The sequence below is a fragment of the Heterocephalus glaber genome, unplaced genomic scaffold (genome assembly GCF_053883595.1).
Source record: "Heterocephalus glaber isolate CG9 unplaced genomic scaffold, H.glaber_assembly_v1.0 deba00000331, whole genome shotgun sequence".
NCBI lineage: Eukaryota > Metazoa > Chordata > Mammalia > Rodentia > Bathyergidae > Heterocephalus > Heterocephalus glaber.
In genome coordinates this window covers 58,884,697-58,899,783 of record NW_028258142.1, presented here as the reverse complement: position 1 = coordinate 58,899,783, position 15,087 = coordinate 58,884,697, and the positions used below count along the sequence as shown (strand labels likewise).

The window sequence follows — 15,087 nt, the reverse complement described above, 5'->3', positions numbered from 1 at the left end:
CGAAAGGCCCAGGTGCAGGTGGCGGTGATGGGCAGCTTTGTTGATTCTTATCAGTTAGACAATAAAGAATCCACGTGTTGTTAGAATATGGTGGTGGTCCTGCTTCGCCTTTTGCTATTGCTGGCCTCACCAAACCTGTTCAGGTGCTGCTTCCCCTTCTGGTTCAATTTCTGGCTCAGTAAGACCTTCTAGCACAAGAGGGAAGGGGGCCGCTAGATGATCTTGCAGCTGCACCTGTGTGCACTGCTGCAGCCGCCCCTGGGGGCACTGCTTGCCCTCTGTCTCCTGGGGCGACTCCTCCTGCCCAGGTTTGTCAAGGTCTGCGGACATGATCTCCACTTCAAGGTGCAGACTTCGGGACCTGTTTCAACAAGGTCCTCTGCATCCAGGGGTTTTGCAGGTGCCTCCGGCTGACCTTGCAAATGGGAGTTAGAGAGCAGTGCTATAGCTTCTACCTCCATATGGACTAAGGGCTGGTAATTTGTCTTCTCTGCCTCTGCAAGTTTTACAGACTCTTTTTTGCACATGCCTGAGGCCATCTCGTATACTACAAGTTTGGGACTACCTGGTGGTGACTGCTGCTTTTCGGGAACAGGGGTTTGCTCAACATAGACAACTCCTTCAGTGACAGGCGCATTGTTATATATAGATGATATGCGAAGGGCTGATGTGACCAGGGTGTCAGCCTGCAAAGGAGACTGAGGAAGCCGTGGATGGTTCAGCCTCATAGTCTTTAGCTTTAGGACCCGCATCTACCTGCACAGATGCTTGGCTTACAACCTGCACCTCTCCGGGGCACCCCAGAGGGGCAGCCACCACCACTTCCTCAGCAACCTCTGCGCTCAGCACCTCCTCGGTAAAAATGAGCATACTGGTCGCCGTGTCCACCATTGATACATCAGATTCATGAGAATGAGTAGATGCAACATTACCTAGCATCTGAGCGGCAAGCTGAGCCGGGTCAGCAGGAACATAAGCGAACTCTGCCGAGACGGGTGCTGGAGATGGCGATGGGGCTGGGCTGGTGGCCTTGGGGGTGGCCGGTTTGGAAGAAGGACCATGAGCTGCTTCAGCCTTCTCCTCGGGCTGTCGGTGCTCAGCACAGTCTAACGGAAACTGGGTGCTTTTGTTGATGAATTGTGGCCCAGCAATATTGTCCTCTTCATGGGGTAATTTTAATTCCTTTACGTTCACTTAAGCATGTTCTGTGAGCTAGTATGTGGTCTGTTTTGGAGACTGTCCCATGTGCAACTGAGAAGAATGGGTATTCTGTTATTGTGGGGTAGAACACTGTAGACAGCTAGCTACAGAGTGTTAAAAATTTTGGTTCAATTCCGATATTGCCTTGGTTTTTTTGTTTGTTTTGTCTAGTTGATCTTTTTTTTTTTGAGACAGGGTCTCGCTTTGTAGTTTAAGGTTGACAGTGAACTCACTATGTAGGCCAGGCTGCCCTCGAACTCGCAGCGATCCTCCTGCCTCAGCCTCCCAAGTGCTGGGATTACAGGGGTCCACCACCATGCCCGGCTTTAGATGATCTATTTGTGACAGTGGGGTAGTGAGTTTCCCTGCTGTTTGCCAGTGTGCCATCTTTCCCGAAGTCCCTCCCAGCTGGCTTTGAGAAGAGACCCAGTCTTCAGACAAGCCATTAGCCCATTAATCCGTGAATGGGTTAACCCATTCATGCTCCTTTACAACGTACTCCTGGATGAGACCTCTTAAAGGCCTCATCTGGTCCATCCTACCTCTTAATACCTCACAATGGAATTAAACTTAAGTATGGGTTTTGGTGGGTACATTCACACTCTTGCAGGCATAGAGAATTAGTGGCAGATGGAGTGAAGGTTGCTTATAGAATGATTTTAAAATAGGGAGTGAATCCTGGAGTATCCAGGGTCCATTATAATAAAGGGGATTTTAAGAGCGAAGAGGAGTCAGGGAGCAAACCCTTAATCTCACTATTTGGGAGGCCAAAGCAGAAGGATTACAAATTTGAAGCCAGCCTGGGCAATGTGTCAAGGCCCTATCTCCAAAAAATAAACTAGCCTGAACTATAGCCCAGTGGTAGATTGTCTGAGTTCAGTCCCCAAGAGGCGAAGAAAAACAATGTTGCTGTTTCAAAGATAAGGGAAGGTGGGTAGGGTATTTAGTTCAGTGGTTCCACTGCCTGCCTGGTAAGCGCAAGGACCCAAGTTCTATTCCCGGTACCAAAAAAAAAAAGAAAAAGAAAAAGATGAAGGAAGGTGCCTAAGAGCCAAGGAATTCAGGTGGTGCCTGGAAGCTGGGAAGGGCAAGATAATAGATCCTCTCAGGAAATGCAGTCCTGCTGACACCTTGATTTTAGCCCCTGAAGACTCATGTCCGAATTCTCAACTTTACAGTGAAGGCATTTGTAGTGTTTGAAGCCGCCAAATTCGTGGTAGCTTATTGTAGCAACAACTAAGGGAAACTAGAAAATTAATGGACACTGAGTCCACTTTCAGCTTCTGGCTGTCACTAGTTTGTGACATGGAATCCAAACCTACTTAACCACTTGGGCCTCAGTTTCCTCATCTGTAAAACAGGGATAATAGGACATATCTCCAGTGGCTATTGCATGGATTATATAAGTTAGTGCATCTAGGGCATTTACTTATGTACATCCGTATTTCAATTTTAATATTGTGAGCACATAGGAAATCTGTAGTTAATAAAGAATTAAAATGCTTAATGCAAGAGATTGGACATTTATTTAATGTTTTGTGGACATTTAGAGTTACAGAAAAGTTTTGGCCACATGTATGACAAAATATATCTTAAAATGACATTTTTTTTAGCCAATATGAAATTTAGGGCAGTTCCACCAATACCATATCTGTTTCATTTAATGAAAGAAAATTATTATTATCCTCCAAGTAACTTTTAGTGTTAATTGTAAGTTACAAATATTAATGCCAAGTGAAAAACTAGACTGTGATAAATAGAAGCTTAGAAAAATCTGTTAGAAGGTGGTGGGGGAGGTGGATATGCTATGAGCTCACTCACAGCTATTTCATCCTGGTTTTTCTAATTCAACTAAATTGAATTTTCAGAATCAATTTTGTTGTAACATTATGTCCATATTTATTGCTAGAATGCTATAAAAGATGTGATGATTTTTCCTGGGGTTTTTTTCCCACTTTTAGAAGGGTTTTCTTTCAGATTAGAGTAAGATTTAGGGAGACATTTAGAGTGTGTTACTTTAAATTTGATTTTATTTTGTGGTATTAGGGACTGAAAGAAAGGGATTTGCACTGAGCTACATCCCTGCCACTTTTTTTTATTATTATGACTATTTTATCTTTGAGACAAAGTCTCACTAAGTTAATTCCTAAAGTGCCCAGGCTGGGCTTGAACTCGGGATCCTCCTGCCACAGCCTTCCACCGTAGTGATGGAATTACAGATGTGTGCCACCACACCCAGCTAGTTTAAATTTTAAATTGTACTTTGGAGATCTTTCCCCAACTTTCTCTTTGCATCCTTAGCTAAAATATGCTGTATAATTTTTATTATTTATTTGGGTTTTTTGCTACTGGGGATTGAATTCAGGACCTTGTACTTGGCGAGGCAGATTTCTTGTGCGTTTGTGTGTGTGTGTGTGTGTGTGTATTTTTTTTTTTTTTTGTACTGAGGATTGAACTCGGGACCTTGCGCTTGTGAGGCAGGCGGTGGAACCACTGAACTAAATCTTTGACCCCCCTTCTTGTATATTTTGCATTTTTAACACATACAAAAAATAGGGCTCAGTGCCTGCCTGGCAAGCGCAAGGTCCTGAGTTTGATTGCTGATACCAGAAAAAAAAACACCCAAAACACATAAAAAGAAGCAAAACCTTATTTGGTGTATATTTTCATAAAATCTTTAAAGAGTATAATTAAATCCTTTTTCTTTAAAAAATACAATTTTTGGCAATATTAGCTATTGAAATTAGAAGTTTAGAAAGTTAAAGAGAAAATAATTCCTTTATATATTGCATATTGATATACTTTTCCATTCATATAAAATCACAGAAGTATAATTTTAAACTTATGACTACTCATATATTCTTGCTGTAGCTAGTTCACTTAAGTAGAACAGTTCTCCTGAACTGTTAGTAGCTTTTACTGAATAGATGTAATTGTTAACTCTTTAAGTGTTTTGATTGCCCACATCCTCGTTTCCTAGGACCCCTTTTGCTGTGTCATGGTTAAAGTGGGACCTGTTATGGAAACAGCAGCAAGCCCACTTCTTGGCTAGAGAGGACCAACTCATGGTCCTTTAGGAATTTGGAATTAAAGCCTAGAGCCCCCTTAGTCTAGCTGTAAAATTAAGATTACAGCTCTGGAACTATTGACAACTATGTTTGGGATTTGGGAGAAGAGGTTTGGTTTGGTTTTTTTGAGACAGGGTCTCACTATGTAGCCCAGGCTGGCCTTGGCCTCCCAATCCTTGTCCTTCTGCCATAGCCTCCCAAGTGTTAACAGTCACGTTTTACCCTGTGAAGTGAAGAACTGCAAAAGCCATTTTGCCACAGAGAATAGAATGAAGCAGGTGAATAGAATGGCAGAGGAGAAAGAGACTGAGACAAAAACTTGGAGGGGGGATAGAAGGGAGAAGAGATGGTGCAGGGAAGGGTGTTATAGAGAGGGGCTAGCAGAAAGAAGTAACTAAATTTCTAGACTTAACATTCCTCGTTCTAGTTTTCCTTTATGACCCTGAATTCCATGAAGGACTTCTGTAATCTTTCTTTTTTTTCTTTTTCCTTTTTTTTGGGGGGTGGGGTGGCGGTTGAGACAGTGTATCACTATGTAGTTCAGGCTGTCCTCAAACTCATTATGTAGCCCAGGCTGGCCTCGAACTCATGGTGATCCTCCTGCTGCAGCCTCCCAAGTGCTCAGATTGTAGGCTTGCACCACCACCATGCCTGGCACTTCTACAGTTTCTATAAAAATTCCATTTTTGTTTAGGATACCTGTGTGCAGATTGTGTCCTTACAGGCAGAAGTCTTAACTAAATGCCTGCCTTTGTTAAGGGTATGTTTTGGTTGCTTTGCGTGTATTAGTTAATTCTTAGACCCTTGTAAGATAGGCATTATTCCTCTGAAGAAAACGTGGAAACTCAGGTTTACGAAAGATTAAGTAATTTAATCAAGGATCACAATAGCTAATAAGTGATGAAACCAGAATTGAAATGTAGATCTAATTCCAAAGTCAGTTCTCATTCATCCATTCTGTGAAATGCCTATTGGGTATTGGTTATGGGCCAGACACTTGACTAAGCTTTTAGAGAGACAAAATACACTTGATATCACAGTTCAGAGAAGAATAGAGACAGTTGGGCAGTGAGAATTCACGTAAATGCTGTGGAAGAAGAAGTAGAATATGCTATAAAATAGCATGGGAGGTCAGGGAGAATTCCTTGAATGTTTAAGGTAAGACTTAAGACCAGGGAATCTTGTTTTGTTGTTTTGTTTTGTTTCTTGGTACAGGGATTGAACTGGTCCTTGCGCTTGAGGGGGAAGGTGGCAGAACCACTGAGCTAAATCCCCAGCCCTAAGACCTGGGAGTCTTAAGCTAAGCGCAAAGATGGAGATAGGTTGTGCCAAACACTAATAAAAACAATATGGTACATTTGAGAATCTAAAAGAAATTCAGTGTGCTAAGAGCTACAGTCCAAGGAGAGGAGTGGAAAGAGCCAGCAGAGAGAAGTAAAGCAGACCATGCAGGGACTTCTCTTCCATGTAAATGTGTACTTTATATTGGGAGAGGGAGGGAAAGATGTCCAGGCCATTCAAGACTTGTAATCAGAGATATGGGTCAGTTAAGGAGGCTTTTGCAATAATCTAGACCAGTCATGGTGAACCTTTTAGAGTCTTCAGTGGTAACAGCCCACTGCAGCACTTGTGCCATAGGTTCACCACCACTGATCTAGACAGTAAATGATTAGTAATTTAGGGAAGTAGTATTGGTTGGGGGAGGAGAGGAGGAATTTTTGTAGATTACAGGGTAGTATGTTCAGGTCTCAGTGACTGATGGGATGTACCCGTGTAGGACAGTAGTGGTGAACCTATGGCAGGTTTGCTGAAACTGGCTGTTTGTTATCACTGAAAACTCCTAAGAGGTTCTTCATCACTGGTGTAGGGTGTAGTGGGGTAGGAGTTTAAAATGACTCTCAGGTTTCTAAGGCAGTGGGTTGGATGAAGCACTGTGCTTACCGTTTACTGGAGACATGGATCACAGAGAAGGAAGAATGGATTATAGGGAAGATGACAGGTCCCATTTTGGACATGATAAATATGAGATTCCTAGAAGATACTCTTAACAGGTTAGATGCCCAGTAGACAGCTGTACCAGATAAAAGACGCATTCTATAGAGAGTGTATACTGGGATAAAATGAGAACGGGGCTTTCTTCTTTACCCTTTGGCTTTCTTGGAAACAATGCTTGTAGGCATCCCATACATTTTGATATTTTAGATGATCTGGGAGACTTTTTCCATTTATTTAAAAAGTAGGGTCATTTTTTTTCCAAACAAATTGTTAGAAAATTATTGCTTGTTTTTGCTCTTCTATGTATAATTACCATTATTCTATAAACTTATTTTTAGAAGAAAAAGAAAGCCTATTTAAAAAAGCAGGGCTGGGGATTTAGCTCAGTGGTTCTGCCACCTGCCTCGCAAGCGGAAGGACCCAAGTTCGATCCCCGGTACCAAAAAATAAAAAAAATAAAAAAGCAGAATTGGTACTTTATATATCTTATTTTTTTACCTAGTTAGTAGCTATGAAATTAACATTGATTTTGAATGAAATAAAAGCTAAGAAAATTGAGTGTCAAACATTTATTAAATACTTAATGTGTACCAGATCCATAGATTTAAAAAAATTTACTGATAACAGGGCAGAATTTTCTTAATGGAAATTAAAAATTGAAATAAAAATATCTCAACATGTTGAGCAGTTAAAATTTTGAAGCAAACATTTCAAAACTTTGTATTAAACTCTAACAAAACTAAAATAATATAGCATCATGCTTGAGAAAAAAGGGATATTAGGTAACAAAACTGTTAGGTAATCAAGGACAATGTTTAGGAGAAATTTGTTACAACTATATATCTAAAATTATTTCAAAATAAAGTTTTAACAACTGGAAAAAAAGAAAAGTTACAATTAAGTTCTTTTTTTCTTTTTGGTACCAGGGATCGAACTCGGGACCTAGAGCTTGCAAGGCAGGCGCCACAATCACTGAGCTAAATCCCCAGCCCTACAATTAAGTTCTTGGATGCCAATCAAAACTCATTTTTCATAATTTCCTTCTTAACCCATTACTAGATATGTTACCTTGAGTTTGAGAAAAGGCTGATGGTTTAACAAAGTACAAGACCTGCACCCAGAGCTGGCAGAGGTCGGAATGGTCCATGGGCTCCCCCTGTGAGGACTGGCCTCCTGTCCTGCCTCCCCACCTTCATCTCCAGCCCTCCTTGCCATCATGACTTTGGTTTCTGAAACACACTGTGCTATTCCTCTTGTTGCTTCATTACCAAAACCTCTTCCTAGGTTTGCTGCATTCATTTGCATTCATAGTTGTGTTTAATTTTTATATCAAATATTTTGTTTTGAATCTATTGAGTGGAACACACATTGAAACTCAAGGTATCTTTACAACATGAGAATGGTAGTAAAGTAAGTATTGCAGGAAGTTCAGGAAAATTAAAGAACTTCAGGTTAGTTTTATAAACTAAATTCAGTTTTTTCTGTCTTTAGTCTTTTTTTAAAAGATAAAAAAGCAGAAGGGAGATAGATGTTGTTAGGTAAATAATTGCACACCAATGAAAGAGACCATGCAGTGTTGGAGGACCATTAATTACCATAAGGTCCTGAAAGTAGATTGTTCACTGTAGTCATTGTTCACTATAATTTACCCGTCAGAAGTCCTGACAAAAGATAGGAGATAAGATGTGAAAAACTTTTGATGATAAAAATTCTTAAGATAGATATAAAGTCAGCATTTTAAAAAAATTGACTGAATATGAGGAGTGAGTGATGCTTAATACTTTGCAGGTACCTTCCAACAGGCGATTTTAAATAATTGTTTAAAGTGTAATTAGCTTTTACATTCAAATGTATTTTAATTGAATTTAGTAAGTTTTTAAAAATCATAAGGCTTTACATTCATTTGTGAGTGGTTGGTTTTGAGGTGCTGGTGATTGAGCTTAGCACCTAGTCTATGCTAGGCAGGGGCTCTACCTTTAAACTGGGTCCCCAGCCCTGTTAGGTTGCTTTTTACAAGCTGTGGAGTAGGCTTCAGGGTTCTTTACATCAGGCCTTTCTCGCAGCAGACTCTGACAGGCTTCACTAATGAGAGAGACTCCAGTGTTTAGAACAAGTTGGTTCACTTATTCTTTAAGGTCAATTGTTTGTTTAGCTAAAGTGCAAAACAGAAAAGATGGTAGAAAATTGCTACCGTTAGTGAGCCCTGTTTTCCATTGCTCACATTTTCTAGTCCCTGATGACTCTTGGAAAATTAAACTCTTTGTTTGCTTTTCCAAGACAAAGTGCTCACTCTATACTAGTCTGCTGCTTCCTCCTCTCTGCATGCTTTCAGTTCTTTATGGTCCTGCCTACCCTTTGTGCTTGATGCTAAAAGGAAGGGACTTTCAAATGAAAGAAAAATGACTGGGTGTGTTTATGGCCTGTGGTGCTCTTTGACCTATGGAGATCGTTCATTTCTTGCCTTATGAAATTAAATCTAGAATTTCTATAGAATTTCTTTGAGCTTGAGAAGGTTGTTGTAAACTGGAGCCATCTGGGCAAGTTGCTGAACCAGGGCTTTCCTTCCCCCTCTCACTCCCCAGTTGGATACAGCATATATGTCACAACTGGTTAGCTTGCTAAAGTTAGAAGTAATGTACATCTGAATCCATTTCACAATTCAAAAATGTGTCATATTGTTTGAGAATTTTATATTACTCTTGCTGATAATGCAACTACTGTGGTCATGGTGAGGGGTGGGAGGCAGTTTTCAAAGTTAGTGATTTGTGTCTGTTGCACATTGAAACTCTAAAGGGCCACTATTCAGTAACTTATCAATGAACAGAAAACGTCATAAACACTTCCCCAGTGGTTGTGTGGGTGGTGCAAAGAATATAGCTTACAGGGCAGAAGACCTGGCTTCTGGTTGTACTCCCATGTGGTTGCATCTCCTTAACCAAGACCTTAACCCCCTCCAGTTCAGGTTCTCCAACATACAGTGGAGAGCATGGCTGCTCCTCCTGGTAATACACTAGAGTTATTATGGGATGGGATTAAATAGTACTTAAATCCTCTGGAGACAAAAAGCACGGTGGGAATACAATATTATTTTTTAAATACTTTAATACACTTTACTAAACATACTGTTATAAAGCAGTTTCTCATACACTATACATAATTTTAATATATGACAACCTAATGTTGAAACATTTTAATCTGACTTAGAGAATTGGTATGTTAGGAACTATGTAGTTGGAAAACCTCTGAGGTATTTCTGGATCTTTTGCTGTTCTGACTCTTTGAGGGTATGTAAATATTAGGTAGGTTGTTTTATGGAAATGAATCAAGTTACAATTGTGATTTACTCTTTCAACCAAAATTAAATGAATAGAGCCGGGGATTTAGTTCAGTGGTTCCACCGCTTGCCTCAAGAGCACAAGGTCCTGAGTTAGAGATCAGTACCAAAAAAATATTAAATGAATGGTCACATTGCAGTTTGTATTAAGGAGGAAATAAAGATTCTTACTGGATAGATTCTCTTCCTGTTGCTCTCTATTCTGGACTCATCTTTCCCCTTCTTGTTCTCATTTTGGGGGGACTGCTAATTTGGGATGAACCCCTGGCCTTCACACTGAGCTTTATCCCCATCTCCTTTGTATTTTGAGATAGAGTCTCACTGAATTGTCCAGGCTGGGCTCGAGCTTGTGACCCTCTTGCCCCTGCCTCCCAGGGTGGTGATATTAGTTGTGTGCCGCCATGTCTGGATCCATTCTTATTTTTAAATTGTACTTCTGAACTACTATGGTTTTAAAAACTCACTTTGGGGCTGGGGATGTAGCTCAGTGGTGCTGCTGCCTGCCTCTCAAGCACAAGGTCCCAAGTTCGATCCCCGGTATCAAAAAATAAAAACTCACTTTGACCACATGTGGTGGCACATGCCTATGATCCCAGAACTGTGGGAGGCATGAGGGTCACAAAGTTGAGCCCAGGCTGGGCAGCTTAGCAAGATCTTGTCTCAAGAAGTAAAAAGGGTTGGGATTGTACCTCAGTGCAAAGGCCCTGGGTTCAATCCCTGGAACCACAGAACCAAACAGAACCCTGCTCTGTTCGCTTCTGTATGGGCTTTTGCACATCTTGCTCTCTCTGCTAAACACAGTGTTTGTCTCCTGCCTTTCTTTTTTTTTTTTTTCCTTAGTACTGGGAATCAAACTCAGGACGTTGCCACCGAGCTAAATCCCCGGCTTTCCTGGTTCCCATAGTTAATGTCCAAGTGGATTTTTTTGTCTCCCCTAACCCCAAGACTGTTTTGAAAGACTAAGATGTGAGAGAGAAAACGGAATGGGAAAGTAAATTTAGACTTGTTTGCCTGGGATACCAAGTTAAGGAGTTGTGATTTTATCTGTAGCTAGTAGGAAGCTTGTGTCTTGATCTGCAAAGAGGATAGCTACTCCTGCTTTTTTTTCGGGTCCCTGGTTGCATGGAGTATTGTTTTCCACCCTGTAACTTTCAGTCTGTGAGTTTCCTTTTGAATTAAGTGTGTTTCTTGTATGCAGCATATTGTAGGATTTTGCTTCTTGACCCATTCTGCCAGTCTATTTCTTTTGATTGGTGAATTGAGACCATTAATGTTGATGGTTATAACTGAAACGTATTGAGTTGTCATTGCCATGACTTTTTCTTTTTGTTGGGTTCTCCCCCTCTCTATATGAATTTCTTGTCATGCCACATGGGTTCATTCTGCTTTGCTTCCTGGGGTTGTGATCCTCAATGTTTGTTCCTAGGATATTGTATAAAATTCTTTGAAGTGCTGGTTTGGTATTCATGAAGTTCCTAAGGTGCTCTTTGTCATGAAAGTATCTTATTTCTCCATTTTGAAAGATAGTTTTGCAGGGTACATCAATCTGGGTTGGAGGCTGTTTTCTTTTAGGGCTTGGAATACATCAGTCCAAGCTCTTCTTGCCTTGATGGTTTGTGCTGAGAAGTCTGCTGTGATTCTGATGGGCTTTCCTTTGTATGTGATTTGTTTCTTTTCTCTAACTGCTTGTAGAACTTTGTTCTTCTGTTGAGTTTCTGGAATCTTAACAATCATATGCCTATGTGTAGACTTTTTTTGATCTAGGCTATTTGGAGTCCTATATGCCTCACCTATCTGTATGTCAAGCTCTTTTCCCCTGCTTGGGAAGTTTTCTGCCATTACTTCCGTGAAGAGTTTTTTTATGTCATCTGCACTCTCTCCTGTTTCCTCATTGACTCTGATCAGTCTCATGTTATTCTTCTTTGCATGGTCTAGCAGCTGCTGGATTGATTTTTCATGTTCCCTTATAATTTTGAAGCAATTTTTCTTTTCCTGGTCATTAATTGCAATCTTATCTTCTGTATCTGAAATTCTGTCCTCACATTGGCTCATTCTGCTGTGTGGACTTTCAATGGAGTTTTTGTGTTTTTAGGGGTTTTTTGGTACCGGGGATCGAACTCAGGACCTTGCTCTTGCGAGGCAGGTGCCGGAACCACTGAGCTAAATCCCCGGCCCTCAGTGGAGTTTTTCATCTCCAGGAAATCTATTTGCGTCTGTTTTATGGATTCCATCTGTTTCCTGTGTTGGGATTTCATCATGTTCCTCAGCTCCTCTCTAGATTTATTAATCATGTCTTGCACTAGGAGCACAATTTCTCCTGTTATCTGAGAAATTATTTCTGATTTCATTTTTACCAGATCCCCTTTTGTTGCCAGTTCAGTGGGTCCAGGTGGTTGAGTATCAGAGTGTTCCTTCTCATTTCCCTTTGGGGTTGCTGTAGGTGATCTGGAAGTCTGGTTTTGAGACTTATTTACGTGTTTTCTCATTTTGACGGGGGGGGGGGGGGCGGGCGCTGTTGGCACCTGCATGGATTACCTCCTCTGAGCTGGGAGAGGTGTAACAGGGGCCGGGAGCAGCAGTAGGGATGGTGGCCCAAAAGCCCTTTCCTGTGGGCTGGGAGCAGTGGGAGGGATGGTGGCCGGGAAGCCCCTTGCTCTGGGCCAGGAGCTCTTTCCTCTGGGCTGGGAGCGGCGGGACTCAGTACGGTGGTCTGGTTGTCTGGTGTCCTCTGCGTCTTTCAGTTTTCTTAAACTTTTGAGAGAGGTCTTGCTATGTAGTTCAGGCTGGGCTTGATCTCACTATGTAGCCCAGGCCGGCCTCAAACTCTCAGGGATCCTCCTGCCTCACCCTTCTGAGTGCTGGCATTATAGGCGTGTGCCACCATGCCTAGTCACGACTCATATTTTTGAGTACAGTTATTTACCTTCTTTTGGAGGGTGACAAGACAGCCTATAAGAAATAGGAAAGGACCGTTTTACTTCTGTGCCCCTCAGAACTTGCTGTTATTCCACCCTGTCTTTGCTCGCTTGTTACGTGAGAATAGGGTGGGTTCCAGTGTGATGAGACAGCAAGGCAGACCCCTCTCCCAGCTGCCCAGCTCTTCTTGCTGGTAATGGCAAGTGACTTTGTGGGGCTGGATCGGCATTAAACATTAATCTTCCAGATCTCTGACTTCATCTCTGTTTAAAAAAAGAAACCTAATGTGGAAATTGGTTTGGAATTTGAGAAGTTCTTGCTCTTAGTGTATTTTGCTCAAGTGTGTGTATACTGGCTGTTCAATCACAGTCAGCCTAGAAGAATTATACAGAAGAGATTATGGTGATCAGCCAGGTCATTACCCACAGCCTCATTTTTTTTTTTTTCAATTTAAGTTTTTTTGTCAGTACATTTTAGGTATACAGTATGTTTACATTTATCATTGGGTGCTTGTACCTGTACATGATGTATCTTGGTTCTTATATTTTCCCCATTCCCCTCCCCTCCCTTCACCCCCTCCACCCCTCCCTATTTACAAAGACTTCATTTCCATTTTTTTCTTTTCTCATAATTTTTCCTTTCCCTTCTTTCCTTTCCCCTTCCCCTCCCTTCATCCCTACCTCTTTGGACCTTTTGTCCTATTTCAAATTATCAATTATTCATTATAATCATTTTAATCCTTATTTACACTTTCAGTTTCTCACACTAGAGAAACTATTTGGTATTTACACTTATGTCCTATTTATTTCACTTAAGAGTATGGCCTCAGTATGCATCCATTTAGCTATAAATGTCTCTAGTTTCTCGTTCTTTATGGCTGAGTAGTACTCCATTTTATAAAAAAAACCACATTTTCTTTATCCAGTCTCCAGTCAATGGGCACTTGGGCTGTTTCCAAACCTTAGCTTATACAAACTGTGCCGCTATAAACATAGGTGCACATATATCGCTGTGGTATGATTGTTTTGGGTTTTTTTAGTTCTTTTATTGGTACATTTTAGGTATACAATTCGTTTACATTTATCATTGGGTGTTTGTACCTGTACATGATGTATCTTGGTTCTTATTTTTTCCCCATTACCTGTGCGCCCTTCACCCCCTCCGCCCTTCCCTATTTACATAGATTTCATTTCCATTTTTTTTTCCTTTTCTCATAGTTTTTCCTTTCCCTCTTTTCCTTTCCCCTTCACCTCCCTTCATGTGGTAGGATTCTTTTAGTTCTTTGGGGAAGATACCCAGCAGGGGAATAGCTGGGTCAAATTACCCACAGCCTCTTAAGGAGACCACGGGATGAACCATCAGCCAAGCCATAACTCCTCACAGGTTAGGCAAATTGATAGCAGTATTCTGCTTTTAATCTTGTTCATTCAAATGCAGAGTCGGAAATGGGCAAGTCAGGCAGTGATTGGAATATTTGAGAACCTGGAATATCCCACAAACGAATAAAAATTGTAAGTAGAAGTTAAGAGGTAGGTAGAGAATGGCTGTGTCAGTAGCGTGAGGTGTAGTTGGTTAAAAACGTCACAAGGACAAGTCCTGGGGGTTTAGCCCCCTGGTGGAGTATATGACTAGCATGCCAGAGGCCCTGTGACTAGTCACCCCTACCAGTGCTCGTGCCGACACACACACACACACCCTCAGAAATACAGGATAGAGTTGAGTCCACATTACAGTAAGGAGGCAGTGAGCACCTGACAGTGCAGCAGTGATCGTCCAGTATCAAGACCTGCAATCAAACTTGAACCACTTTTGGAATTAATCTGTATGAGACCTATTTTGTAGCTTTTGGTTTTTATATGGTGGTGTTTCCTCTTCCCTATTGCCACATTTATCTTTATAATAAACCCCCTTTTCCATCCCCAAAAGCCTAACATTAAAATGAGTATAAAATTTAGATTTACTAAGCAGATACATAAAGATGTGCTTTTAGTTTAATTCCTGGGTTGATGCTTATAAACTACTTAAGGCAAGTAGCTTTATTGCTAGTTTTTAGAACCCTTAGGAAATGACTACTTCTCAGAGATGTCTTCCAGGAATAGCTGGCTTTTGGGTTTTGAGTCTGTTGCAAGATCCTACCTCTTTGATTTATTGGGGATGAGAAGTTGCTGCCTATTTGGTGTAGTCCTTGATTCTTTGGCACTGGCCTGTAGTATTGTTTATGACCCCAGGCTGTGTCAGTCCTGGCATACCAGGAAGAACAGCTGATTAGCACAGTTCTGTCACCTTGGCTAAAGTAGTACAGTCAGCAACAAGATAGCCTCAAAGACAGCCAGCCAGTCCCCTGTGTCAGTCCACTGTGTCGGCTGCTCTGTTCTGCTGGTGCGCTTCTCCATGGAGGCCTCTGCAGGTTCGAATTGCTCCTCTACTCAGCAAGTTGGCTCAGGAAGAAAGCCAGGCCTCCTTCTTCCTTGAAGTCTCTCTCTTCTCTCCCTGTGGGATTCAGTTCTTGTTTTAGATCCTTGCTGGGTCCTGGGGACCCACTTCCCTCCGTTTTCTTTCTTTTTCTTTTTTTTT

At 41.4% G+C, this 15,087-nt stretch overlaps 1 protein-coding gene and 1 pseudogene across 1 annotated transcript in view; one reads left to right on the top strand and one right to left on the bottom strand.

Annotated features, from left to right (window-relative positions):
* Positions 1–15,087, top strand: part of Yes1 (YES proto-oncogene 1, Src family tyrosine kinase) — a 75,791-nt gene that overhangs the window by 16,952 nt on the left and 43,752 nt on the right. The window lies entirely within an intron of this gene.
* On the bottom strand, positions 104–7,410 carry LOC101711691 (calcium-binding tyrosine phosphorylation-regulated protein pseudogene; annotated as a pseudogene).